The sequence below is a fragment of the Panulirus ornatus genome, chromosome 3, assembly GCF_036320965.1.
Source record: "Panulirus ornatus isolate Po-2019 chromosome 3, ASM3632096v1, whole genome shotgun sequence".
Lineage (NCBI taxonomy): Eukaryota > Metazoa > Arthropoda > Malacostraca > Decapoda > Palinuridae > Panulirus > Panulirus ornatus.
Genome location: NC_092226.1, coordinates 38,908,732 through 38,936,705, shown reverse-complemented (window position 1 = coordinate 38,936,705; position 27,974 = coordinate 38,908,732). Strand labels below are relative to the sequence as shown.

Sequence of the window (27,974 nt, the reverse complement as noted above, 5' to 3'; positions counted from 1 at the left end):
CATATCGATAAGTGCACAGTTTTACATATCGGAAGCAAAATCGAAAGGCAAGCTACGGTATGAAATACGCTGAAATGCAGAAGGTAAATGAGGAAAAAGTCTCAGGTGTAATATTCTCTGATGACCTAAAACCAAGTAAGCAGTGCACAGAAGCAGTGAAAAAAGCGAAGGAAATTCTTAGATTTACAGGTTGGGGCATCGACTTCAAGTCCAGGAAAATCATGTCTATTCTTTATCATCCATCGGTTCGTCCGCTAGATAAAGCCAGACAGAAAGGAGGGAATACAGCGTCGCGCAATCAAAATGATTCCTGAGCTGAGAAACAAATTCTTTGACAGCCGATAAAACGACTAGAATCTATTTAGCTTAGAAAAGAGATCATTAAGAAGTGACGTAATACAAGCATTAAAGATTATCAAAGGCTCTGATAATCCTTATCTGTTAAGCTACTTCAGCCTTGATTCGTGTGATTTCACTTGCAGTAATGGATGCCAGCTCGTGGGCATTGTTAACATATGGAATGATTTGCCAATTAAAGCGGTTGGAAGCAGTACTGTAGATACGTTTAAGTTTATACTTGATAAATATTTCGATTCAAGTCCACAACATATATAACTGCACTTCCCTAGTCACTCACAATTTGCAAGATATTCTCAGAATTATCTGTATACCGTCTAACTTTTACCACAGAAATCTGTAAATTTTCGATATCTTCCACTATCACAAACAGCCCCGAATGGACCCACTTCTCTGTTGCTGTTTGAATTCCTTAAACTTTCGGCTCTTGCAAGTACCTTTCGGGGTTGGACACCAAAGTTTTCCGATGGCCTTTTACACTGTAACAATAAGAACACTTTACAACAGCGTCTTAGTATAAGCCAGCGTTATCGCTGGGGTTATTGCTGGACTCTCATGACGATTGCTACCGCGGATGGTGTCATTATGTTCAGACGTACACAACGTCTCTTGGCATTTGTACCTGCCACAGTGGGCTGACTATCAAACGTCTGCTACCACGGGTGGTTAATACATCCACTGTAACTAGTTCTACCACAGTAGTGGAACACAAAATAAGCAGTTTTTAACCCTTAACAAATCATTTGAGCCACACCATCAACGAACCTCTCCTTGATAGCTGATTATCCCAAAGACATTTGTTATATAGCTATATGAAGAATGCGGTTTTCCACGGACCGCTCTTGGAGCAATGGCCTTGAGAACCTAACCTGCAGCACAACAGCCGAGTTCACAAACTTTCTATCGTGTGGTTTTTACATGAGCCGAAGTACCCAATCAGCATAGTCTCCGGGCTACAGTTCCAGATGAACTGCAGCTTATAACCTTTCATTCTGTTTTCCGAACACAAAAGAAACGCGCTCTCTCTGGTATATGATAAAATGAATATTCATTTATTCAATCGGTGTACAAAAAATTATATCACTACAGCTTTATCCAATAAATCCTAAATATTCATTTGGTATAGCTATGAGCACAGGTTGACATCAGCTTTGTGTACAGTTAAATGGAATTAACTTACGGAAAAAAGACTCAGACTGGTTGGATATTCCTGTTTATTCATACCAAAGTGAGGGATTTATTCTGGTAATGTAAAGGAGAAAAAAAAAACTTGCACAGTATACAATACTATAATCCCCATGCCCAGTTCAATGTGACCCAGGTCCATTGTATGGGGGAATATAAAACAAATTGAAGAAAAATCCTGCCAACGTTCAATTTCCTAAGACTGTCTAAAATGCTTGTTCTTAGAAAAACATTTACGTGACGTTTACACATCAAGACGTTCTAATTCGTAAATGTATAACGTTATAAGGCCAAGAAAACGATTCTGGAGAGTAGCGCGTTGGATAAAATAATATTCACTTTCATAACGACTCTTTTCTTCCACTGATGAACAATATCATGTCTCGTAAGTTGTTTGAATACAGCTTCTGCCCCGCAGCAGAAGTGTTCCTGAGGATTTCATATCCTTTCAGTGCAGATCAGCTAGGACAGAAATGGTACAGTAAAATCACAATTGCTCTGATGCTTATGCAAGTGTATGTATCATATATTGTATGTGTCGCAAGGAATATTGGAATCTAACTCTCAGAGCAAATTCAAGTTTACACAACATGAATATGAGATATCTTTACATGAAATTCAATTAAAAAGATAGAAGAAATGTGACAGGAACAAATTTCTTCCATGGGTTTCAGAAAATTGTATTTTTCGAAGTACTCAAAGAATATGACAACTTCTCGCTTTAGAGAGATGTGAGATTACCATATCTTTTGTGTACTGATTATGGAGAGAAACTTTCAAAAACTGAAATCAGTTACTTCTCTCTGTCTGTCCTGTACGACCGTTTTCTTCTAACGTTATCATACACACAGACATACATACAAAACAAGAATAGGAAAACGAAAATGTACACTGGGGAAAAAAAGTATCTGTGCACAATGGGTCCGATGCTTTCTCGTAATGACTGGACCAGCTACTAATGTTGTGGGAAAGTTGGTATGCCTGGCTGTGGTTGGTCTGTCAGGTGTGAACCACACAGACAACGTTGTCAAACCTGAGATAAGATTCACAGTTTCATGATTCGACTCATGGAACACGCCACACACACTATGACATTTCAGCTAACATAGTCACTGTCGGCCACCAATGTTGTGATCTTGCCAGTCACGGTGGAAACCTTACAGGGTTACGGCGCTAGTGATATTGCCCGGCAACATTCCTTAAACATATGAGAGGATATGTCGCTAGTGGACGATATGGCACTATTCTGACATGAGGGCGACAAACGTGCAGCAGGTTAAACACAAATTTTTTAGTATCCGTACTGTGCACTGATTCTTTTTTGACCGAGTGTACACGCCTAAAGAAATACACACCAACAAAAGCACTCGTACAGCTACACACACACACACACACACACACACACACACACAAAGTGAGAAATTATCATCGTATAAAAAGTTCATGAGATGGAGCCCCACGACTGTAAAACTCCCTCTCCGTATGGTACAAACAGGTAATTACACAGAGAACATAAGAGTGAGTCTGCCTGTACACAAACACATACACACACACACACACACACACACACACACACACACACACATACACAAACACACACACACACAATCACACACACACACACACACACACACACACACACACACACACACACACACACACACACACACACACACACACACACCAATATAGATTTCCTTTTACCGCATGTCAATAAGCGAGCTAGATTTAGAGGGCCTGATACGCCATCAATGCTACATCTTATCTTTCCTCATAGTGACATGGTAATTGAAAATGTATGTTATGCACCAAATGGAAAAGAAAATCATGCAATATTCAAGTTTCTTTATATGGTGAATGATGACACAAAGATCATACGTAAACCATATTCAAAGCGAAGTTATAACCAAGGAAACTGAGGAGAGGTTAAAGAATTTCATTGAGAACATATGATGGGAAAGAGAGTTTCGTTATCATGATACAACTCATCGTTAAGGAAGGTTCTATTACATCTACCATGAAGGAGCAGGTATATGGGTACCTTTATCTGCAAAGGAAGAGTGAATGTTAGCAACAAGGAGAGATATAGTTCATCAAAAGACGCCGGAAAACAATAGCTCAGGCTTTTATTGTGGAGAAGACATAGGCGGAAATAGAAGCAGCCTGCACTTTAAAAGGCATAAGGGAGCCAATGAATGAGTAGAATAATGTAAGAAAGGAGGAGCAGAGACATTTTGGATATGATATTGTTTATAAGACACGGGTAATCCTGTAACTTATATCTTCATGAGTAAATTGTACGTTGAATAACAGCTAACTAGGTTCAGGGATAAAGACAAAGGTTGTAAATGATGATGTAAAGATAGATGAAGAGACGAATAACACGTACGAAGTTTCTTCTTTTCAAGTAGAAGACACTACAGTGAGATGGACTGGGGAGGAAGCCTTAGAAAGTTGAGCTGAAGAGGTGAGCAGATACGCTTGACAGGCCACTTGAGATGTTGCTCAACATGCCGCTCGAGGAAGAGTCAGTGGCAAAGGAGTGAAAGATGGCAAATGTCGTGCCTAACCTGAAGGAAGAGGGCCAGTAACTTCCCCTGAACTCCAGACCAGTCTCTGAAGAGTTTGGTCTGTAAACACCAGACAACATAACCAGAAAGGCAAACGAATCACTACTTGCAAGGGAGAAGCTATCCGAGCTAAAATAAAAACAGATTTTGGGAGAGGTGGTCACACGCAACAAATTTCTCAGACTTTTATGAAGCAGTGACCTTCTTTGTACACTAAAGAGATGGATGGACGGATTGTTTGTTTCTAGACCGTCAACGAGCATCCGACACTGTACGAAATTAGAGGCTGGTATAGATGCTGCCTCCATCGGAATGATTCAGGAGTCTCCTTTGATGGATAGATTACCTTAGTGGAGGGAGCCAAGAACACGTGCCAGATACGGGCTGGGATTACCAGTAGCGTTCCGTAGGGCCCAGTTCTGGTACCATTGATCTTCTTGATCTATGCAAATGAGCTGTCATATAGAATGGCCACTACCGGAATATTTTTGCTGATGATGCCAAAGTCATGAGGGAGGTAAAGGGAGATGAGGAATGATTCAACCTAAAAGGGGATTTAAACGCACTCCAAAGTATTTTTCTGATACGGGGTTGATGAAATTGAAAGTGAAGAAGATGGAACTCAAAGAAAGAATGCCTCACTAGGAATATCATCTAGTAGGAAATAAGCTGTAGGAATGTCTGTGTGAGAAACCTAGGAGCCGACATCGTACCTAACCAGGTGACAAAGTCCACTCTTAGGAAACAAAAAATCATCTGGGAGAGAGTAAATTTGCATTTAATTACATGAATAAGAGAATATTCATCAAACTCTTCACGTCCTCCAGAAGGCAAAAACTAGAATATGATTATAGAGAGTCCAAAGAAGAGGAACAAAGATAGTGCCAGGCAAAAGAAAGCAGAGTTACGCGAAAACACTAGAGGCCAATTGTGCAAGGCAGAAGAATAAGGGGCGGTCTGATCACAACATTCAAGGTTTAAAACCAATTAGATGATAGACACAATAAACATTTCTTCGAACGATGATAGAACAACTCGTGGTCTTACCATGATATTAAGCAAGAACGCTGTTAGAAAAGGTGTGAAAAGATACTTTTACAGTATAGGAGGAATGGATGAATGGAACAAACTCAGTTTTGAGACTGTGAATGTTGACAGTATAAAGAAGTGTAAAAAGCTGTTTGATGCAAGATAGAGTTCAAGGTGATGGTGGGAGGCCTACGAGTGTAGAACTTCATTCTGGTAAAGTACAAATAGGCAGTAGCACAATACACATATGTGTATCACATTACATGTTCACTAATGATAAATGCAACGTTTTGGGAAGATGATGATATCGCATACATTAAACGAAAAACTCGAGCAACATGAAATGATAATACAGGGAGCTTTGATCCTTCGTAATTGTTATTGTGCGCCTCTTTGCGCCAGCCGGACACATACACATATAGTCGGCTATATTGTATTTTGCAAGCAGCTTGAATATTCAACAGGCATAGATGAATAAAATCTTTATTAATTTTGCTCATCTGAACTAATTCATTATTCAAGCCAGCGAAAAAATGGCAGTTATTTTTTTTCCGTTTTGATGGGTGGCTGCAGTAATTACCAGATCACACGGGCCCCTCATCTGCCAGTATTGACCCATATTTTTAAAATACAGCTCCGAAAAAGCCATTCGAAGCTTCACAAAGCCATCCGAAGTTTCACAAAGCCATCCGGAGCTTCACAAAGCCAATCCGAAGCTTTACAAAGCCAAGCAACTCTTCACAAAGCTATCCAAAGCTTCACAAAGCCATCCGAAGCTTCAAAAAGCTTTCCAAAACTTTACAAAGTTATCCGAAGCTTCACATACACGCTGGGAGGTATGAGGATCCCTTATACATCAGAGTCCCAGGAGTATAAGTAGTGTGCTACATATAGATTATTTTTTGTTCCTACAAGTCAGTTCTTTTCGTTCGTTGTGCTGAAGAGAATTAACAGATAAACAAGTGAATAAATGAAGAATGCGTTTGTTTATCATCAGTAACTTTGTTCCCAGTCCCATGAGATGGGTAAAAGCGGCCTCTTTAATGTCTCGCACACGTGCCCAACACATGTCCAGTGGTGTTAACGAGAGCAAACGCTTGTCCTGTGACACGACCGAGCAAGCATCACTTACGGTCCTCTCGGATGAAGAGAGGAAAAAATGAATACAACAAAAGAGAATGAAATCATTGAAAGCTTCTTAGAAATACTGTATAGAAAGCGGAAAGGCGAAAGAATGAAGAGGTTTCATAGTTTCTCTGTTCCAGGAAAGAAGTAGGAATCACAAGCGCTTCTTTCATTCAGAATATGTTGAACTGGTACGTGAGACTAACGCGTAGGAAGTGTCAACGTCGCTGAGGTGAAGTGACGTCAATGCAATGGACAAAGAGGGGTACAGTCCCATCGAAGATTTTTTCAGTTAAAGGGGTCCATCCTTTCTCTGCTACGTGCAATAAACGTTAAAAAGAGTATGTATATATATACATATATATATACATATATATATATATATATATATATATATATATATATATATATATATATATATATATACATATATATATTATATTTATTTTATTATTATTTTGCTTTGTCGCTGTCTCCCGCGTTTGCGAGGTAGCGCAAGGAAACAGACGAAAGAAATGGCCCAACCCACCCCATACACAATGTATATACATACACGTCCACACACGCAAATATACATGCCTATACATCTCAATGTACACATATATACACACACACAGACACACACATATATACCCATGCACACAATTCACACTGTCTGCCATTATTCATTCCCATCGCCACCTCGCCACACATGGAATACCATCCCCTTCCCCCCTCATGTGTGCGAGGTAGCACTAGGAAAAGACAACAAAGGCCCCATTCGTTCACACTCAGTCTCTAGCTGTCATGCAATAATGCCCGAAACCACAGCTCCCTTTCCACATCCAAGCCCTACACAACTTTCCAAGGTTTACCCCAGACGCTTCACATGCCTTGATTCAATCCACTGACAGCACGTCAACCCCAGTATACCACATCGATCCAATTCACTCTATTCCTTGCCCTCCTTTCACCCTCCTGCATGTTCAGGCCCCGATCACACAAAATCTTTTTCACTCCATCTTTCCACCTCCAATATATATATATATATATATATATATATATATATATATATATATATATATATATATATATATATATATACATATATATATTTATTTATTTATTTATCTATTTGTTATACTTTGTCGCTGTCTCCCGCGTTAACGAGGTAGCTCAAGGAAACAGACGAAAGAATGGCCCAAACCCACTCACATACACATATACATACACGTCCACACACGCACATATACATACCTATACATCTCAACGTATACATATTTATATATACACACAGACATATACATATATACACATGTACATAATTCATACTGTCTGCCCTTATTCTTTCCCGTCGCCACCCCGCCACACATAAAATGACAACCCCCTCCTCCCCGCATGTGCGCAAGGTAGCACTAGGAAAAGACAAAAAAGGCCACATTCGTTCACAGTCTCTAGCTGTCATGTATAATGCACCGAAACCACAGTTCCCTTTCCACATCCAGGCCCCACAGAACTTTCCATGGTTTACCCCAGACGCTTCACATGCCCTGGTTCAATCCATTGACAGCACGTTGACCCCGGTATACCACATAGTTCCAATTCACTCTATTCCTTGCACGCCTTTCACCCTCCTGCATGTTCAGGCCTCGATCACTCAAAATCTATAGCCCACGTCTCACAACCATATAACACTGTCGGAACCACTATTCCTTCAAACATACCATTTTTGCTTTCCGAGATAACGTTCTCGCCTTCCACACACACACACACACACACACACACACACACATATATATATATATATATATATATATATATATATATATATATATATATATATATATATATATATATATATATATATAGGTAGAAACAGGATAGTGGAGCACCTCCCCACCCACCGCTCCTTTTGTCTCAACGGCTGGCGGTAAAAAGATGTGAATCAACAGCATGCAGTATTATGGTAAGATACTGGAAATCTATGGTACAGTTTGGACTGGAAATAGTTCCCTATCAGTAATGACACTGCTCCCCAGCTGGATTTCGAAAAAGAAATGAGATTATAATTTCCTTACTGATGAGACATGTCGGCGAAGTATTTGTCCAGCCCAGATTCAAACATCTTCCCTGCTAATCCAGTCCTTAAATAATGACCACCAAACACTCGGAGCATTTCCTAGGAAAACTCAACATTTGGTCCAGCTTTCCCAAATGTAAGGCAGATCTCAGCTTCTTCCATTAAGATAAAAAATAGAAGTTTATGTAAAGAATTACGCATGTATCAGCAACAGTAAAGAAGGGGAGACAACAGAATCGTACATCCATGATAGGACAAAGAACGACACCGAGGAACAGGTAGAGGCAATGATGTGAGTTTGACATTTGTGAGTGACTTTGTGTAGCCCGAGACAATGTCGGCAGCCATCACTGACGATGCGCTGGTTATACATTGTTTATACGGTGAACATTCAGTTCCTCTAGTGTCAGTAAACAGCTCCCAACGCGACTAAGGTATCCACCATTATCTCGTGACACTGACCCCTTGAGCATGACCGTGCGACCTTTGAGCACGAGGGAACAACCCTTGGGGTCTAATGGCGTAACCTGGTAGTCAGAGGTCAGGTCAAAGACCAGACCTTCATGCCTAACGGTCGCACCTTCGAACTCAAAGGTCTTACCGTCGATGTTACGGATGAAGTAATGTTACGCTGGTCACACGGACTTCAACCTACAATGGAGGTGTAGTCAGCGAAACCTGTTACTACGCCTGCGTTACCAACAAACAGTAGCCAACACAAACATAAACATGAAACACAAAAGACAAAGACCGGGTACTTACCTACGACGACGTAGGAAGAGATTCGACCTCAGGCATGGCTGGCGCGTAGCGATCACTGCAAAAAAAAAATATAGAGCTATGAAAAAGAAGTTGTGTAAGTACCTTGTCAAGTGATATTTGCGAGATGGAGAGATTGTGTGTGTGTGTGTGTGTGTGTGTGTGTGTGTGTGTGTGCGTGTATGTGTGTGTGTGTGTGTGTGTGTGTGTGTGTGTGTGTGTGTGGAATGAATGTCATCAGCCCACGTGTAGGCACAAAGAAAAGACAGCAGCCCGTGCTGAAGGCGTGACTGACACTCGACGGTCACTGAAATCAAGGCCCACTGCGCAGCCGTTCCTAATCCTCCTGATACCCAGGCGGGAGAGAGGGAGAGATACACTAACTCCCTCAAGCATAAACACACACACACACACACACACACACACACACACACACACACACACACACATACACACGCAAAAATTTAACCCGAGTAAATGGAAAGTCGCTAAAGCTGGGGCACGGTGACAGAAGGCTTTAATATGAACACTGTACAGCAGGAATATGTTTGTGAGAGGACCTTGGCAGTTGACATCATCCCCAACCTATCGCCTGAGTACCACAGTGGGAGAGCAGTGAGTGATATATACTGTATGCTTGAACCTAACATAATAGCATTCAATTATATGAATAAGTAGATATGATGAGATCGAATGGCAGACATTTGATCCTCATGGAGGAAGAGTCATGGAGACACAAGTTTATACGAAGTATAAGGAAAAAGTTCCTATACCAGGTATGTCACTGAACACCATAAGATCAAAGGGACTAACACATCATCACTACCACACGTAGTAAAAAGGATATCACAAACAGCCTCCTACATGACACATCAAATGGAAATAGCGATCAAGTGGAGTTGGACTGTGTGGTAAACGAGGGCATGAAAAGATGATTGGTGAAGCCTAACTCAAAGAGGAGCCACAATCGTGGAAACTACAGAGGACGTAACAATATCCATGGTGGCATCATGTGAGAAACGGAGTCGAGTTGCCAGGAACGAGAGCAACGTCCCGAGATGTTCTCTGAAACACACGAGGAAGGAGCAGGAACACGGAAACCTTTAACCTTCAATAAAGAACGCAGGGGAATAACAAGAGGAGTGTTTGTTTGGTTACGTCAGAAAGCGAAGCAGCTTAGTAATGTGCTCCAGCGAAGGTACAAGCGGGACCCTAGCCAGCCAGAATTTAAGACATTTCAGAGAAGAGGATAAGAAAGAAGAGACAAAGGAACCTGAAGGGAATGTCGTGGACAAGGCAGGAGGGAATCCCAAAAATTTTCAACAGATTCACAAGTTGTGAACTGTTAGTTACAGAGTAGTTAACAAGACTAAACTGTTTCAGATGCAGGGGATGCAGAGGATGATGTTCAGATGCAGGGGATGTAGAGGATGATGTTCAGATGCAGGGGATGTAGAGGATGATGTTCAGATGCAGGGGATGTAGAAGGTAATGTTTAGATGCAGGGGATGTAGAGGATGATGTTCAGATGCAGGGGATGTAGAGGATGATGTTCAGATGCAGGGGATGTAGAGGATGATGTTCAGATGCAGGGGATGTAGAGGATGATGTTCAGATGCAGGGGATGTAGAGGATGATGTTCAGATGCAGGGGATGTAGAGGATGATGTTCAGATGCAGGGGATGTAGAGGATGATGTTCAGATGCAGGGGATGTAGAGGATGATGTTCAGATGCAGGGGATGTAGAGGATGATGTTCAGATGCAGGGGATGTAGAAGGTAATGTTTAGATGCAGGGGATGTAGAGGATGATGTTCAGATGCAGGGGATGTAGAGGATGATGTTCAGATGCAGGGGATGTAGAGGATGATGTTCAGATGCAGGGGATGTAGAGGATGATGTTCAGATGCAGGGGATGTAGAGGATGATGTTCAGATGCAGGGGATGTAGAGGATGATGTTCAGATGCAGGGGATGTAGAGGATGATGTTCAGATGCAGGGGATGTAGAGGATGATGTTGAGATGCAGGGGATGTAGAGGATGATGTTCAGATGCAGGGGATGTAGAGGATGATGTTCAGATGCAGGGGATGTAGAGGATGATGTTCAGATGCAGGGGATGTAGAGGATGATGTTCAGATATGCGAGAAACTAAATGTCAGGCTCAAAGGGGATTTCACAGTGAAACACACTACAGACGCAACACCAGTGAGATGGAATGGAGGTTAGGTCTTGGGAAATCACCGATATACCTAAAAGAGACATAGGCATAATACTAGAGATCTTGACAGATCAAGGTTCATGGTCCTGATGAAATTTCTCCATATATCCTGAAGATGTGTGAACATATGCTTAATCAATCACTGAAAATTTTTTTCAAGATATCGCTGGAGAAGATTGAGGTGCCAAGGTAGTGGAAGTAGGCAAGATTCATATCTATTTTAAAGAAATTAGACATGGAGGATACGATGAACTGCAGACCATTCTACCTAACAGTGTGGTCTGTAAGTACTGGAATAGGTAATCAGAGAGCACGTAGATGACTTCTTGCAAACGAAAAACTACCAAACTGAGAGACAGCATAGTTTCAGTCAGAAATAAAGGGAAGACTGCTTCGATGGACAAACAATTATGTTACTGGAAGGGAAAAATGGGCCCATGGCAGAAGAACGCTTTCAAAATGGGTCGAAGTCATGAGTGGCGTACCGCAGGGTTCTTTTCTGGGATCACTGCTCTTCTTAATCTATGTATCTGACTAGCCAGAAGGATTGGACACCTACCTGAATATGTTTGCGGATGATGCCAAAGGTGTGATGGAAGTAAAGCAAGGGGGAATGTAACAAACTACAATAGGACCGAGACAAACTCCGACATTAATCTAATACACAGCAGGTGAAATTCAACCCAAATAAATGCAACGTATAAGGATCGGACGCAGTAAAGAAGGTATCAATAAGAACAGCATCTAAGAAGGAAACGATCTGCAGGAATCTGTGTATTAGACGTATCTGAGAGTTGACATCGTCTCTCACATGTCCCTAATGTCCCACCCCAGGAGAATAGTCAAGGAGACAAAGCGTCAACTGGTAAACCTTAGAATAGCATTCAAGTGTGTGGATAAGGAGATATTCAGTAAGCTTTTCATATTCTACATTAGGCCAAAACTAGAGTTCTGTTTCGCCTCATCTCTGTTGGATCAAGCATATCATATATAGCAATTTCTCCAGACCTTGCAATCCTTAGCCCTTTATGTTCAACATCTATGTGGTATGTCAAAAAATATATTATACTGCAAGGCCTAAGTGGTATGTCAACTACAGTATTACACACCATGGGCTATGTGGTATGTCATCGACTGCATTACACAGCAAGGGCTGTGTGGTATGTCACGTACTGCAGTATACTGCAAGGGCAATGTGGTATGTCAACCACTGCATTATTGTAACTATTCATAAGTTAATGCTCAGTTAAATTCACAATATACAAACAATACTATGCATTCTGTAAACATCCTTGTATATCTTCCACCCTGTCTATCTAGCTGTACCTCACCCATATGCTCATCCAAAGCGTGAAAATATCCAGCTCATCCTAATTCAATGTTATTGCATGATAAGTTAATTTTCTAGTGACTACTGTGAAGGCCCAGGTCTGTGATATCTATGATACCTCAAGTGTGTATTTTCAGCCGACTGACTGGCTAAATCCAATAAACCGTTATTGATCTACCTATTCATTTATTCAACTTGGCAGGGAATCTTCACGAGACTGAGGCAAGGTTGTGTAGCTACAAACTCCAGATCTTGTCTTGACCATTTTGAAATTTTACTTGCAAGTTTCTGACTACATACTTTGTGGACTAAACTATGTAGCTGTATCACAACTTAATGCTTAACTTTTACAGAAAGTTTTTATGATACCCTGTAAGCCTCTTACCTGTCGGTTATATTTTCTCCATATTTCTTTTCACATAAGATTTGGTAACCCTTGACGTAATTCCAGTTTGACGTAGATAAAGTCTTTCATACTAGGTGTAGAGATTCACTTTCGCTCCTTACCCACTGGAATGAGTAGTCAGGCAAGCCTTCCCACACTAATAACTCCTCTGTCCACCTCCACACAAAGTACACACACGTAAGCCTTTCCCTGGTACTGTCTCTTGTACACACCACTTCCCTTGCACTGGGCATGACCAGTAAGCCTTCCCTTAGTACTGTCTCTGGTACACAACCCTTCCCTTGCATTGGACATGACCAGTAACCCTTCCCCTCAGACTGTCCCTAGTACATACCCCTTCCTTTGCACTGAACATGACTCGCAACCCTTCCTATGGTACTGTCCCTAGCACATATCCCTTCCTTTTCAATGCACACAAGCAGTGACCCTTCACTTACCCACGTCTTAGGTAATATAATCCATCTCACAAGAAGTTCACTGAACCTATCTGTTCGTGCATCTCAGTCGACTGTTACCATTCACACTGTCATAGAGTTCATTCATGCACCTCCTGTCTGCCAAATGTCTCGAACGTACAACAAGTGCAATCTTAATTGTGCCTTGTAATGGACTTTCTCATAATACACGTAATTCAAGTATACCCATTATTTACCAGCTCTTATAATTTTTACTAGATAGCAAAAGTTCTTCATTATATGCCTTTTAGAGATTATTCCTATACTGGAAAATTAATGTTTCACGCGTTAACATAAGAAAATAAACAAGTTCTGTATCAGTAATGGTATTTTGTTAATACATTTTTAATCTCTTCCACAAGACTTCGAGCTTTCTTCCTAAGTCTTCAAAAAGAGGCACGGATGAGAGGCACTGGTGGAAGAATGCACACCATTCTTGAAGTGATGAAGCACCGACATCATACAGGAGACACAGGAAGACAGATAGTAAAGCTTCGTATGAACACAAGAAATTTCTCCGGGGAAGAAAAAAAAAAAAAAGCAGCGAAAATCAACTAATAACAACAGTGAACATCGTAAGTCATCATCCACGTGTATGAGGTCGTTGGCAAAATGGCATTCCATCTCCTCACAAAAGAAAGATAGAAAATATTAAAGCCGATCTCGTTCTGATGCCAGGGAATATATGCCACCATTACTATCACAACGCACACACGCACACACTCATCTGTTCTGACTGGGTAACGACTAATGTGGCCATTCACTCATTCGTATTCACGCCGAGGACTGTGAGGAAGTAGGTAAATCCAGTACCAGGAGCTAATGTCCGTGGCGAAGTGGGAACTGCATATGGAGGAACAGCAGGCTGGTTCATGGTATATACCCCGGTGTTCTGAACCTGAAGACCGGAAAATAGAGCTTTACGAGCCGTTACGGTGTGCGGGAGATGCTGGTGTCATGAGCGTGAAGGATACGGATGCTATGACATGCTACGACATCTATAAGATCCGTGAGGTGTACAGGAAACGCCGGTGTGAGCCTGAAGGACATGAATGTTATGATACAATGAAGAGCTATGAGGTGTATGAGAGAAATGCCGGTGTCATGAGCCTGACGAACACGAAAGTAATGGCATATTTAAGAACAGTGAGGTTCATGCGAGTTGCGAGCGTCATGAGGGTGATAGACATAAATATTACAATTTCCAGAGACACGAGGATGTGTCGAGAGATGGAAGTTTCTCGACACCTTTAACTTGGCTGTACTGGGAGAGACCACTTTTGTATTATTCGTGCAGGTTCTCCGAGGTAGTTATTTTCGTGTGTAGTGAGTGTTAGGCTTGAAAACGATATTAAGAAATACAATTAAGCTAAACAAGTGCTCAAGATATCAGGGAGGAAAAGAGGTTCAGAGACAGAGAGAGAAAAAGAAAGAGTGACTATGGGGAGAATTTGTGACTGGACAGTACTGGCACGTAGCTCTCTCCACAGGAAATTTATGTTTCAGAACAGAAAGTCATGTTATCTACCTTTTATGAAGTGTTATGTGTGATATGCAGGAGGTGTGTGTGTGTGTGTGTGTGTGTGTGTGTGTGTGTGTGTGTCTGGGGACTGACTGCCGGCAGCCTACGTGTATGTGAGGCAGAGAAACTTGACAGCAACCTGGGCCAGGGACGGGAGCTTGGCATTCACTAGAGCAGGTCCGCTTCGCTGCGATCACTGACCCTCTCCATACTCCGGCAGCACCACTTACCTGGTCCGTGGTTGCCTGCTACATACTCCCTGAGAGAGAGAGAGAGAGAGAGAGAGAGAGAGAGAGAGAGAGAGAGAGAGAGAGCTTACCCACTCAATGAAATTTTAACCTTAATCAGGGCTTGCGCGTAAAGCTCATCGGAAAAAAAAGAAAAAGATGGAGTGGAGTTGAGTAAAGCAGTGCGAGTTATATGTGCTGTGCAGCGTTGTCTGTGAAATGAAGAACGCGTGTGTGGACTTAAAGAAAAGACAGCAGCCTGGGCCAAGGAGGGAAACGTGACAGCTACTGTAGTCCTGGCTCTTTGTCTTTTCCTTCGTTTGGCCTCCACCTGACATGAGGCGGCTCACTGAGCCGTAATCTGAAGGACATTTCTCATCTCCATTCTCAAAAATAGTGACGGCATTTGCAGGAGTCCAGTATCTAGCAGCCTTACCCTCCGTTAATGAAACGTTAAATGAATTTGGTTATGAGAAACATCATGTGTCGTCTGACCTTCAAAATTCAAGGAGCTGAGTTATATCATGGCCACTCGATATGTCTTGAATTAATTGGGTCTAATGATTTTAGTTCGTCATTAATTTCCATTACCTTTAATTCAACCATTTGACCTCTCTTTATCTTCCTTTTCATCTGCGTTATGCATGACTCTTCGTCCACTGTATATAGAGAGTTGGTGGGCACATCCCTCATCACGAGTGTTATTCCCTGTCAAAATGAGTTACTTTACTGCGCTCTAACGCTGCTGCACCTGTTCTACGTTTCACAGTCTTTCTTTGTATGATTAAAGAATTCATTATGCCTCGCTTTAACATTTGTGGAAATAAATTTTCAATGGCTACCTTTATTGGGCCTTGAGACATTTATCCATTCACTTTGTTATTCTTACTGGTTCTTGGCGATTTACGTTGTATTCGACTAACGTAGATTTCTGGTATAATTTCTGATGGCGAACTGGTTCTTCTATTTAACTAATAACTCAGGCTGGACATGAGTTTACATTGGCTCTTTCTATCATACCTGGTACATTTTCACTCAGTAAAAAGATATTCTTTTTTTATAAATATTCCACATCTCTTCCAATGTATTGATATCATCGAGTTTTTACCAACCACAACTAATAATTTCAAGTCATATTTTCGCAAAGTCATATTTCCACAGGAGTTGTGGGAGTATGTGATAGAATGTAAGAAAGTAAATTCTCGATTAATATGGGTAAAACTGAAAGTTGATGGAGAGAGATGGGTGATTATTGGTGCATATGCACCTGGGCATGAGAAGAAAGATCATGAGAGGCAAGTGTTTTGGGAGCAGCTGAATGAGTGTGTTAGTGGTTTTGATGCACGAGACCGGGTTATAGTGATGGGTGATTTGAATGCAAAGGTGAGTAATGTGGCAGTTGAGGGAATAATTGGTATACATGGGGTGTTCAGTGTTGTAAATGGAAATGGTGAAGAGCTTGTAGATTTATGTGCTGAAAAAGGACTGGTGATTGGGAATACCTGGATTAAAAAGCGAGATATACATAAGTATACGTATGTAAGTAGGAGAGATGGCCAGAGAGCGTTATTGGATTACGTGTTAATTGACAGGCGCGCGAAAGAGAGACTTTTGGATGTTAATGTGCTGAGAGGTGCAACTGGAGGGATGTCTGATCATTATCTTGTGGAGGCTAAGGTGAAGATTTGTATGGGTTTTCAGAAAAGAAGAGTGAATGTTGGGGTGAAGAGGGTGGTGAGAGTAAGTGAGCTTGGGAAGGAGACTTGTGTGAGGAAGTACCAGGAGAGACTGAGCACAGAATGGAAAAAGGTGAGAACAATGGAAGTAAGGGGAGTGGGGGAGGAATGGGATATATTTAGGGAATCAGTGATGGATTGCGCAAAAGATGCTTGTGGCATGAGAAGAGTGGGAGGTGGGTTGATTAGAAAGGGTAGTGAGTGGTGGGATGAAGAAGTAAGATTATTAGTGAAAGAGAAGAGAGAGGCATTTGGACGATTGTTGCAGGGAAAAAATGCAATTGAGTGGGAGATGTATAAAAGAAAGAGACAGGAGGTCAAGAGAAAGGTGCAAGAGGTGAAAAAGAGGGCAAATGAGAGTTGGGGTGAGAGAGTATCATTAAATTTAAGGGAGAATAAAAAGATGTTCTGGAAGGAGGTAAATAAAGTGCGTAAGACAAGGGAGCAAATGGGAACTTCAGTGAAGGGCGCAAATGGGGAGGTGATAGCAAGTAGTGGTGATGTGAGAAGGAGATGGAGTGAGTATTTTGAAGGCATGTACAGAGCATCAGATTGGGGAAGAGCAGTGTGGTTTCAGAAGTGGAAGAGGATGTGTGGATCAGGTGTTTGCTTTGAAGAATGTATGTGAGAAATACTTAGAAAAGCAAATGGATTTGTATGTAGCATTTATGGATCTGGAGAAGGCATATGATAGAGTTGATAGAGATGCTCTGTGGAAGGTATTAAGAATATATGGTGTGGGAGGCAAGTTGTTAGAAGCAGTGAAAAGTTTTTATCGAGGATGTAAGGCATGTGTACGTGTAGTAAGAGAGGAAAGTGATTGGTTCTCAGTGAATGTAGGTTTGCGGCAGGGGTGTGTGATGTCTCCATGGTTGTTTAATTTGTTTATGGATGGGGTTGTTAGGGAGGTGAATGCAAGAGTTTTGGAAAGAGGGGCAAGTATGAAGTCTGTTGGGGATGAGAGAGCTTGGGAAGTGAGTCAGTTGTTGTTCGCTGATGATACAGCGCTGGTGGCTGATTCATGTGAGAAACTGCAGAAGCTGGTGACTGAGTTTGGTAAAGTGTGTGAAAGAAGAAAGTTAAGAGTAAATGTGAATAAGAGCAAGGTAATTAGGTACAGTAGGGTTGAGGGTCAAGTCAATTGGGAGGTAAGTTTGAATGGAGAAAAACTGGAGGAAGTAAAGTGTTTTAGATATCTGGGAGTGGATCTGGCAGCGGATGGAACCATGGAAGCGGAAGTGGATCATAGGGTGGGGGAGGGGGCGAAAATTCTGGGAGCCTTGAAGAATGTGTGGAAGTCGAGAACATTATCTCGGAAAGCAAAAATGGGTATGTTTGAAGGAATAGTGGTTCCAACAACGTTGTATGGCTGCGAGGCGTGGGCTATGGATAGAGTTGTGCGCAGGAGGATGGATGTGCTGGAAATGAGATGTTTGAGGACAATGTGTGGTGTGAGGTGGTTTGATCGAGTAAGTAACGTAAGGGTAAGAGAGATGTGTGGAAATAAAAAGAGCGTGGTTGAGAGAGCAGAAGAAGGTGTTTTGAAATGGTTTGGGCACATGGAGAGAATGAGTGAGGAAAGATTGACCAAGAGGATATATGTGTCGGAGGTGGAGGGAACGAGAAGTGGGAGACCAAATAGGAGGTGGAAAGATGGAGTGAAAAAGATTTTGTGTGATCGGGGCTTGAACATGAAGGAGGGTGAAAGGAGGGCAAGGAATAGAGTGAATTGGATCGATGTGGTATACCGGGGTTGACGTGCTGTCAGTGGATTGAATCAGGGCATATGAAGCGTCTGGGGTAAACCATGGAAAGCTGTGTAGGTATGTATATTTGCGTGTGTGGACGTATGTATATACACGTGTATGGGGTTGGGTTGGGCCATTTCTTTCGTCTGTTTCCTTGCGCTACCTCGCAAACGCAGGAGACAGCGAAAAAAAAAAATCGCAAAGTCTGCTTCACTGTGATCTGGGATCAAGAATGTGTTATCGTTAATTTCAGATCTTATATTTACCTCAGGTCTAGCAATACTACGTTAACTATTTGCTTGGGGCCTTGCCTAACATGCAAGAGTTTATTAAGTCTCCTATCTGTGGTAAGGATAAGGTCGGGGATACTTTTGCCTCGAGTTGGTTTATAGGTTAACAGGATTTCAGTGAATTACTTAATACTGACAATCAGTACAGTTTTTGACGACATCGGTCCTGTTTAATCTGTTTATTCCTAATCGCAACAAAACTAACTACAGCTGGCATTAGATTTGCAAATGAGAAACATGTGCCTCATTATTACTGTGTGTGTGTGTGTGTGTGTGTGTGTGTGTGTGTGTGTGTGTGTGTGTGTGTTTTCGTCTTCACAGTTAGTGAGAAAATGGTATACTGACGGTAATGACCATACTTCGAAGTATCAAATGACTGAAACCCAGTCTTCCCGACTTTCTCTGCTGAAGTGTTAACACCTTCTATGATAGCATACAGTCGTATCGAAGACAGACAATGGTTGGTAAAGCTATATACCTCCTTTTCATCAGACATGAGTTCCTTATACCTGGAGCGGAAATACTAGCAAAGCTCCGCCCAAACACCTCACAGAGGAGACACACACACGATGGCAAGAACATTTTTCATACCCAGTCAACAATGCCTGGGCTTCGGGAACACTTGGTTCGTGTCTGGCCCTAATGAAGCTTGTTATTCTGTAACCATTCGTATTCTTATTTCCTCCACCTTGAGAATTAAAAAGAAATTACCAGCCAGCTGTGATTTTATCTGGAGACAATCTTTCTCTATCACTCAGATGAATTGGAAACTTAAAAAAACTATGGAGGTCTAAACTTCTTGTTGAAGAAAAAGGTGCTCAGCATACGTTCCGAGACAGACCTCAGAAAAGATAAAGGGAATAATGAGTGAGTTAAATAAGGTTTAAATAAATTTCGCCTGAAGATGTAGCGTGGCCAGAAAAAAAAAAAAAAGAGACCGAGAGAATGAGGAGGAGGCAAAGTCTGAGGCTTCTTTATTAACGCGACGTGAGAGTCTCTCACTCTCTTAAGGTTTTCGATAAATCTTTAAAAAGCATCAGGCGTTTCTGCTCAAAGCGGCGCCAGGATTAATCCAGAAATATATATATATATATATATATATATATATATATATATATATATATATATATATATATATATATATGAATTATGTACATGTGTATATATGTATATGTCTGTGTGTGTATATATATGTATACGTTAAAATGTATTTGCGTGTGTGGACGTGTATGTATAGACATGTGTATGTGGGTGGGTTGGGCCATTCTTTCGTCTATTTCCTTGCGCTACCTCGCTAACGCGGGAGACAGCGACAAAGCAAAATATATAAAATGAATAAAATATATATATATATATATATATATATATATATATATATATATATATATATATATATATATATATATATATATATTGAGAGAGAGAGAGAGAGAGAGAGAGAGAGAGAGAGAGAGAGAGAGAGAGAGAGAGAGAGAGAGAGAGAGATGCAAAAACGTATACATACGCATGTGTGAACATTCGCGCATGCCGACACACACGTATTCAAACATACACACATAATGGTCACATACAAGCACGCAGTTACGTACACTTGCACACTCTTGTCAACACAAAGTTGACCAGCACACCTAAAGAAGCACAAAGAGCGAACAGGGAAGGTCCAATGTGGCTTCCGAAAGGCGAAGTCCACTGGTGATATTATTCTCTGTCTTACTAATGTCTGGTCATCATCCCTGAAACGTTCTGGGGAATCATATATAGTTGCTCTTGATATATCCAGAGGGTGAAAAATCTGGTTCTCATACTAGGCTCTCTTCTTTTGGCTTTCCTCCTTCATTTTGCCTTCTCATATCTAGCTCCCTCTTCGTGGTTGTTGATGTAGCAGCCTCTCCTCCCTTCACCATCAACAGCAGTGTCCCACAAGGTTCTGATCCGTCCCCTACACTTTTTGTCTTTCTCATCAACGATTTCCTTTCTCTCACAAATAACCACTGACGATTCAACACTACACTCCTCCGCATCCTTCAATTCTGCTCCTTCCACTCTCACTCGATCTGCGTCTAGTCTCGAAACAACTCCTCGATGAACTCATGTATGCACACGATGTTCTAGTGGGTAGACGAAATCGGGTTAAGTTTAACGCCTCCAAGACCCAGTTTCTGCCCATCTCCCTATCGAAAAGCCCTTATAATTTTCCTTTCTCCTTCGATGGCTCTATAATTCCACTTCTTGACTCAATGAACATACTTGGTATTATTGGAAGTAGCGAAGTCTCTCTCTAAGAAACGGGTAGTCCTGTTTAGGTATCGATATATTTTTTAAAAGCAGTTGTTCGAAGGAATGATGCGTCCTTGTATGAAGCACTGCTCTCACATCAGAGAGAGAGAGAGAGAGAGGGGGGGGGGGTGTCTACCTCTGCATCCTTACTTTACAGTCCGACTCATCAATTCTTCCAGGCTAATTTCTACACTTGATCCGCTTGCTCCACGCAGCAATGTTGCTCCACTTTCCCAATCCTATAGCCATTATTTTGGTTTTGCCACCCGAGAGTTTGGGTGCATGTGTCTACTCACCACCTAACTACGACCACACGATACCTGGCGAACTGCTGTGTCACGTGATGACTGAGCGGCCGTCGGCAACCCAAGAGTGGGCCGTTTTGTTAACGGTTTCTTTCCCTACACCTCGAAGCTTTGAAACTATCATGTCTTTCCCAATAACTATGACCTGACACATTTCAAAAGACAGGTTTTCAACTTCCTGCAAAATTTCATGGATCTTTTCCCTTCTTTCTCCATCTTCCCTTTCATTAAGCTCTATATTTCAATTAAGGTCCTGCCTTGATATGGACTTCTGTCTGTATGAAGTCTCTAACGCAAAAAAAAAAACGAATGTCTGAAGCCAATCGCTAGAGTCCTACATTAAGAGAATTGTAAAGGAGAGAAACAATCTGTTGGCAAACGTAAGAATATCATTTAAATATAATAAGGATTAAAAAAATACTCAGCAAGCGGTTCACATCCGACATTAAGCCAAAACTAGAATATGCCTCTTAAGATTGGTCACCGTACTTAGAGATGTACAAGGAACTGACGGAGGAGGTCAAGAGAAGAGCAACAAAGATGTTACCAGAATTAAGAGAGATGGGAAATTCAAGGAAAGGCTAGAGACCTTAAATCTGTCCATCAGGGAAGAAAAAAGAAGTAAGGGATGACCTGCGCATTCAAAAGATGCAAAGATAGCATGACCAAAGGCTATGATATAGAATTAGGCAAGAAAAGGTATAGAAAAGGTATAGAGTAGTAGTTCCACAGTGTAACAGTAAATGAATGGCAGAAACCAAAGGTGATATTGTGAATGGGGACAGCTTGCAAAAGCTTAAAAAGTCGTATGATAGTTGGGAATGTCCACGAGACAGAGTACTATGTGTAACAGAAATCTGTAATTACAATCGGTAATTAACAAGGCTCATACCAGCAAGAACAAGCAGCACCATAGATACACTTAAGAATAGACAAATTATCTACGCTTTCTTAATTGCATGAAACTCTGACGGTATGTATTTCTAGACTTACCACGCTAATCTGTGAGTGTCTGATCTCTTCCACTAACACAACCAGTTTCGAAAGGATCAAATGATCTGTTGGCGTTTTAATTCCGCTGTATTCCTTTGCATTATTAGATCGTATTCGCACACAAAGTAGCATGAAAATTTAAGATATCGTATTTGAAACACCTTTAGAAAGAACGATCATATAATGAATGAGTTTCATTATGTGATGAATGAGGGCATATAAAAAGAGTGATGGCGCCATAATCTAACAGGATATATAGAGTACACGAATTCAACAATTTCCATGGTATCCATAATGTAAACTGGGGAATGGAGTTCAGTAGCCAGGATCCTACCATGGCGAATGTGGTGAAATGTTCTGTGAACTTTACGGTGATGTAGTAGGAAACAATTCAAATGAAATATCAAAATTGAGGAGGGTGTGGGACAATAAAAGATAGCAAACAGCAAAGAAAATTTGAGCTGTGTTGTGGCGTAAGTAAAGGCGACATGCTAGAACTGAACTCGTACCTGAATAAATTTCTGGATGATGCCGAAGTCATGAGAGGAACGAAAAGAAACGGAGGATTGCATCAACTTACAACAACGGGACCGAGACAAGCTCTGAACATTGTCTTCACTCATGAAATTCAACCCAGTAAAGATAAAATAATGACGACACAATGAAAGAAGACCTCGATATCAATATCATTCAGCAAGGGATAAGACGCAGGAATCTGCATGTGAGAGACGCTGGCGTCGACATCATCTCTACCAAGTCGTCAGAGTCTCACTTTAGAACGACAGTAAAGAAGAGAAACTGTTTGGAGGCAAATATCAGAAATGCACTCGAGTATATCGGTAAGGAAGTATTCAGTGCGCTGGTGACAAACTACCTTCGGCCACGCTGGAGTAGGGTTCTCAACTTTGATCACTGCACTTAAAGAAGAACAGAGATCTGTTAGAGAAGGTCCGAAGGAGAGCAACCAAGTTGACAACGGAAGTAAAGGGAAAGGTTAAAGGCCTTAGATTTGTCCATCATAGAAGAGAAAGGTGCCGCCTGATGATAACCTTCATGTCTTTAAACCAAACTGATTCCGTAGACAGTGAACAGTTGTTCGAAAGATGTACAGACAGAACAATCAGAGGCCATGAAATTCAGCAATAAAACTGTTAAAAAAGAGGCAAAGAAACATAGTTATAATATAAGAGTAGTGGATGAATGGAATAAATTGAGGTAGAAGACTGTAATAGTGACACCATCGGAAGTTTAAAAACTGTATGATAGTTAAAAAAAAGGTCAAGAGATGGGGACCCCCACCACGAGTGTATAAATCCCTCCTAGTATACGTTAATTAGGTCATTACAAATAGGTAATTATTCACATTTACAAACACACATAATCAACGCACAGTATATTTCAACACTGCCAGCGTGAAAATACCACAATGTGATGAATTTGCGAGACGCTACAGACAATGCGTGACACAGTTGACAGTTTACTGCCAAATGTACACAGTCGCTAGTGTGACGTAAAGCTGTCGTAGCAGGATTACCAGCGTAAGGCTGGGCAAGACCCATTAATACATATGACGCTAGTGACGCAAAGAATGTCACCCCCCCACCTCACCGGCTGGCCCTGAGACTCCCCGTCCTTGCCGTTTCTTTCAGACGTATAATTACCAGAACCAAATTGTGATGGAACACCGCCTTGATAACCAGCCAGCAGAGAGTGAGTCATTATCCCCGCGCCATCTTCCGTCATGACGCCACACTTGCTGCTCCATCACCGCAATAATTTCTATAAGAACACGGGAAATATATGAAAATGAACGGCAAATATGACGATGAATAATGAAAAACAGGAAGATTACAATGTCAATAGAATGATCCTAGAGAAAATGAAGGAATGACGGATTGTATTTAGATTGGATAAAGGAATGAATAATAAAAGTAGTAAACAACTTACGTAATTTAGGTGTGGAAGTCTGACACTTTTACTACCTTTACTCTGCTGTGGGTCACATCGACACTGCGAGTAACGTGTTGCTGGATATGTGCTTGTTAACGGCGGGACACGAAGTGAAGGCTTTAGTGAACAGTTTACCGTAACTTGAGTATACATCGTATCCTTTCGGTGTAAAGTATAACTCATCTTCAGTGTACATTATACCGCTTCTTTAGTATACAGTGTACCCCTAAAGTGTACCTCAACTTCAGTGTACAGTGTACCCTCAACGTTAAAGTGTACCTCAACTTCAGCTTACAGTGTAACACTCATCTTCAGTGTAAAGTGTACCTTAATGTCAATGTACAGTGTACCTCATCCTAAGAGTACAGCGTACCTCAGCTTCAGAGTACAGCGTACCCTAACTTCAGTGTACAGCTGTAGCCCCTTCAGTATACAGCGTAACTCAACTTCAGTGTAGTGTGCCCCTTCAGTGTACCTCAGCTTCAGAGTACAGTGTACCCCTTGAGTGTACCTCAACTTTAGCGTACAGTATACCCCAACTTCAGTGTACAGTATAACCCAACTTCATTTACTATGTACCCCTCATCTTTAGTGTATAGTATACCTCAACTTCAATGAACAGTGTGCGTCTCAACTTCAGTGAACAGTGTACCTTAGATCCAGTGAACAGTATACCATGTCTGTGTTGCTCAAAAGGGGAAGGTTAGAATTATCGCAGAGATGGGTAATTCTGACAGTGTGTCAACACGGAGCGAGAGTAGAAACTGATGTTAAGTCGAACAAGAAATGTGAGGTGAGGATATTCAGCACCTGGATATGATACAATGATATGTCAGTATGGAAGGGTGACGACATTTTTGACTCATACGGACAGGGGATTGAGGAAAGAGGAACCTGGCATCGATGTGGATTCATTTCAAAATGGAATGAATAACACTAATGCTTGGCAGAGAACCGTACTTGGAGGACGTCCTTGACGCATAGGTTCCCTGACATGGATACTGTTGACCTGAACACCCATGATATGGTCCTTCCTTGAGATAATAAGAGGATGATGGAACATCGCCAATATCTCAATTCTTTGTTGTTGTTCTTGTGGCATTTTTGACGGGATTCTCCCATGGTATGTTCATGAGGTGACCACCCTTGATGAAATGAACATATATTCAAACATTCCAATGCACGAAATGGTGCAGGTTAATTAATCCCGAGAGCAGTAATTAGTGAAACAATGCTCTCTGGTTTAAACCATTTGTAGGGTCAGTTGTCAATCTTTATAACACAGAGTCCATTTGCAGTGCATTACCTTGAACATCCACAGTAATCAAAACAGACACCACCGCAATGAATGCTCAGCAAGGGAACATTCTTTTTTTTTTTTTGCCAAGACTTAACTGTCAAATGGTTACTTTGAGAAGATTTTAAAAATTTCAGAAAACCATAAAACTGAAAAGAAATCTCTCAAGCCATTAAAGGCATTTAATGTATTCCCATCCTCCGTCGAATAGAAAGAGGTTCGCTCTTGTGAAATATTCCTCACATAAACTAGAAATGCCAATACTCACACGCAAATGCAGTACGTCTTCGTTTATATTCACCTCGAATAGCTTTATGCTGAGATTCAAGATGAGCAAGGTCTACGATAGCAGCATGACCAGAATATCTTAGATGTATATACATCTACAGACGATGAGTGATGATTTTCCTTTGACCTCATAAAATTCCTTAAAAGAGCAAAAGACCAAAATCAAAACTACGGTAGCAGACAAACAAAAATATCTTAGATGCATAACTTCAGTAATGATGAGGGATGATGGGCAATCGACCTCATACATCCCTTTAAAAGACTTGTGTCATAAAACCTACAAAGGCGTCTGAGTGTATTCAAACCAAGGTGCAGACGTGCCCAGAAAGCCTCAAGGCACTCAGCCCAAAAATGATAGAGCGTCAGGGTGTTTTTGATCGATGGAAGAGGAAAAATGAAAGAAGAATATCTCCCTTCCTATGGAGGGAAATATGAAAGAAGAATGTTTCCCTCCTTTAGGAGGGAAATACGACTAGAATTTCATGATGGATGACCGTCATTAAGAACCCAGTTTATCGTCTCTTTTTTTTACATTGCTTGCATCTATCCTACTGTATTCAGCTTTGAAAAATAACGTAACTTGTTTGAGCCTTTGTGTTAAATTTGGTTACAAAATGTATATTAGTAGCAGACACATAGACATTTGACCTGACCTTGGTAAGCAATGTGAAGCATCCTTGCGCAAAGGGAAAGACACGTATCATGTCTTAATGAAATCCATCAGGTAAAACTGGAGTTACTGTGCACAAATGAGATCATTGACAAGCGTGGTGGTGACCATGATCCATGATTGCTGAAGTCAAAAGGAAATTTTCTTATCGTAATTGATAGAGTCACGCAAATCAATAAATCCCTTAACAATATTTACGATTTCTCTGCTTCACCCAAAAGCATGCCTCGCCTGCCTGGTCATCCATAGTGTCTACAGCATATCTAACAAACCTGTAAAGCACAGAAAACAGAACACTCAGAGTAATCACCAGCTGCCAAGCATCCACATAATTTGATCACCGACATAACGGAAGGAAATAAATACTTCCACTATAATTTCACCGCAATATGCTTGGCACGCATTACTCTGCAGCAGAAGTAGGCGCATCCCATCCAAACCACTCCATAACCGACTACCAACTACCAAGAATAAGCAAACAAATTTCTCCTGCTTCAGATTTCAAAGATCCACATTCAACAATCAACCCTTTCCCACTAAACACGACGCGGAGAAGTGACGCTCACCGAAATGATCCGACAAAAAACTAGACATCTGCCATCTCAAACCAGTCTTAAACCTCATCTGGAATTTCACCCTCGAGGCATGTAAACGTTTTCCGGGTCTGCGTTCCAGACAACACCTTTCCTTAAATATTACAAGCACCGTGTCAGTCTATCCAGAGACCATTCATGTTCAGCATGTAACTACCACAGTAAAGACACCGGACACTTGCTCGTTCGCTGTCCTCTACTCGACCATAGAAGAAACAAACACATCGTTACACTTTCTGACCTGTGGTCCCGCCGACTGGACATATGCTGTCAGGCTACCTGAACGCTGCGGGAGCCCAGTAGGAGCTGATCACAGGGGAAGAAGCATATATATATATTTTTTTTTTTCTTTATTTTGCTTTGTCGCTGTCTCCCGCGTTTGCGAGGTAGCGCAAGGAAAGAGACGAAAGAAATGGCCCAACCCACCCCCATACACAATGTATATACATACACGTCCACACACGCAAATATACATACCTATACATCTCAATGTACACATATATATACACACACAGACTCATACATATATACCCATGCACACAATTCACACTGTCTGCCTTTATTCATTCCCATCGCCACCTCGC

At 41.4% G+C, this 27,974-nt stretch overlaps 1 protein-coding gene across 1 annotated transcript in view; it reads right to left on the bottom strand.

Annotated features, from left to right (window-relative positions):
* LOC139762445 (extracellular serine/threonine protein CG31145) overlaps positions 1 to 27,974 on the bottom strand; it is a 1,101,583-nt gene that overhangs the window by 976,068 nt on the left and 97,541 nt on the right. The window contains exon 2 of the mRNA XM_071687351.1: positions 9,088 to 9,142. The gene's annotated coding sequence lies outside the window, so the exon portion shown is untranslated. The remainder of the gene's footprint in view (positions 1 to 9,087; positions 9,143 to 27,974) is intronic.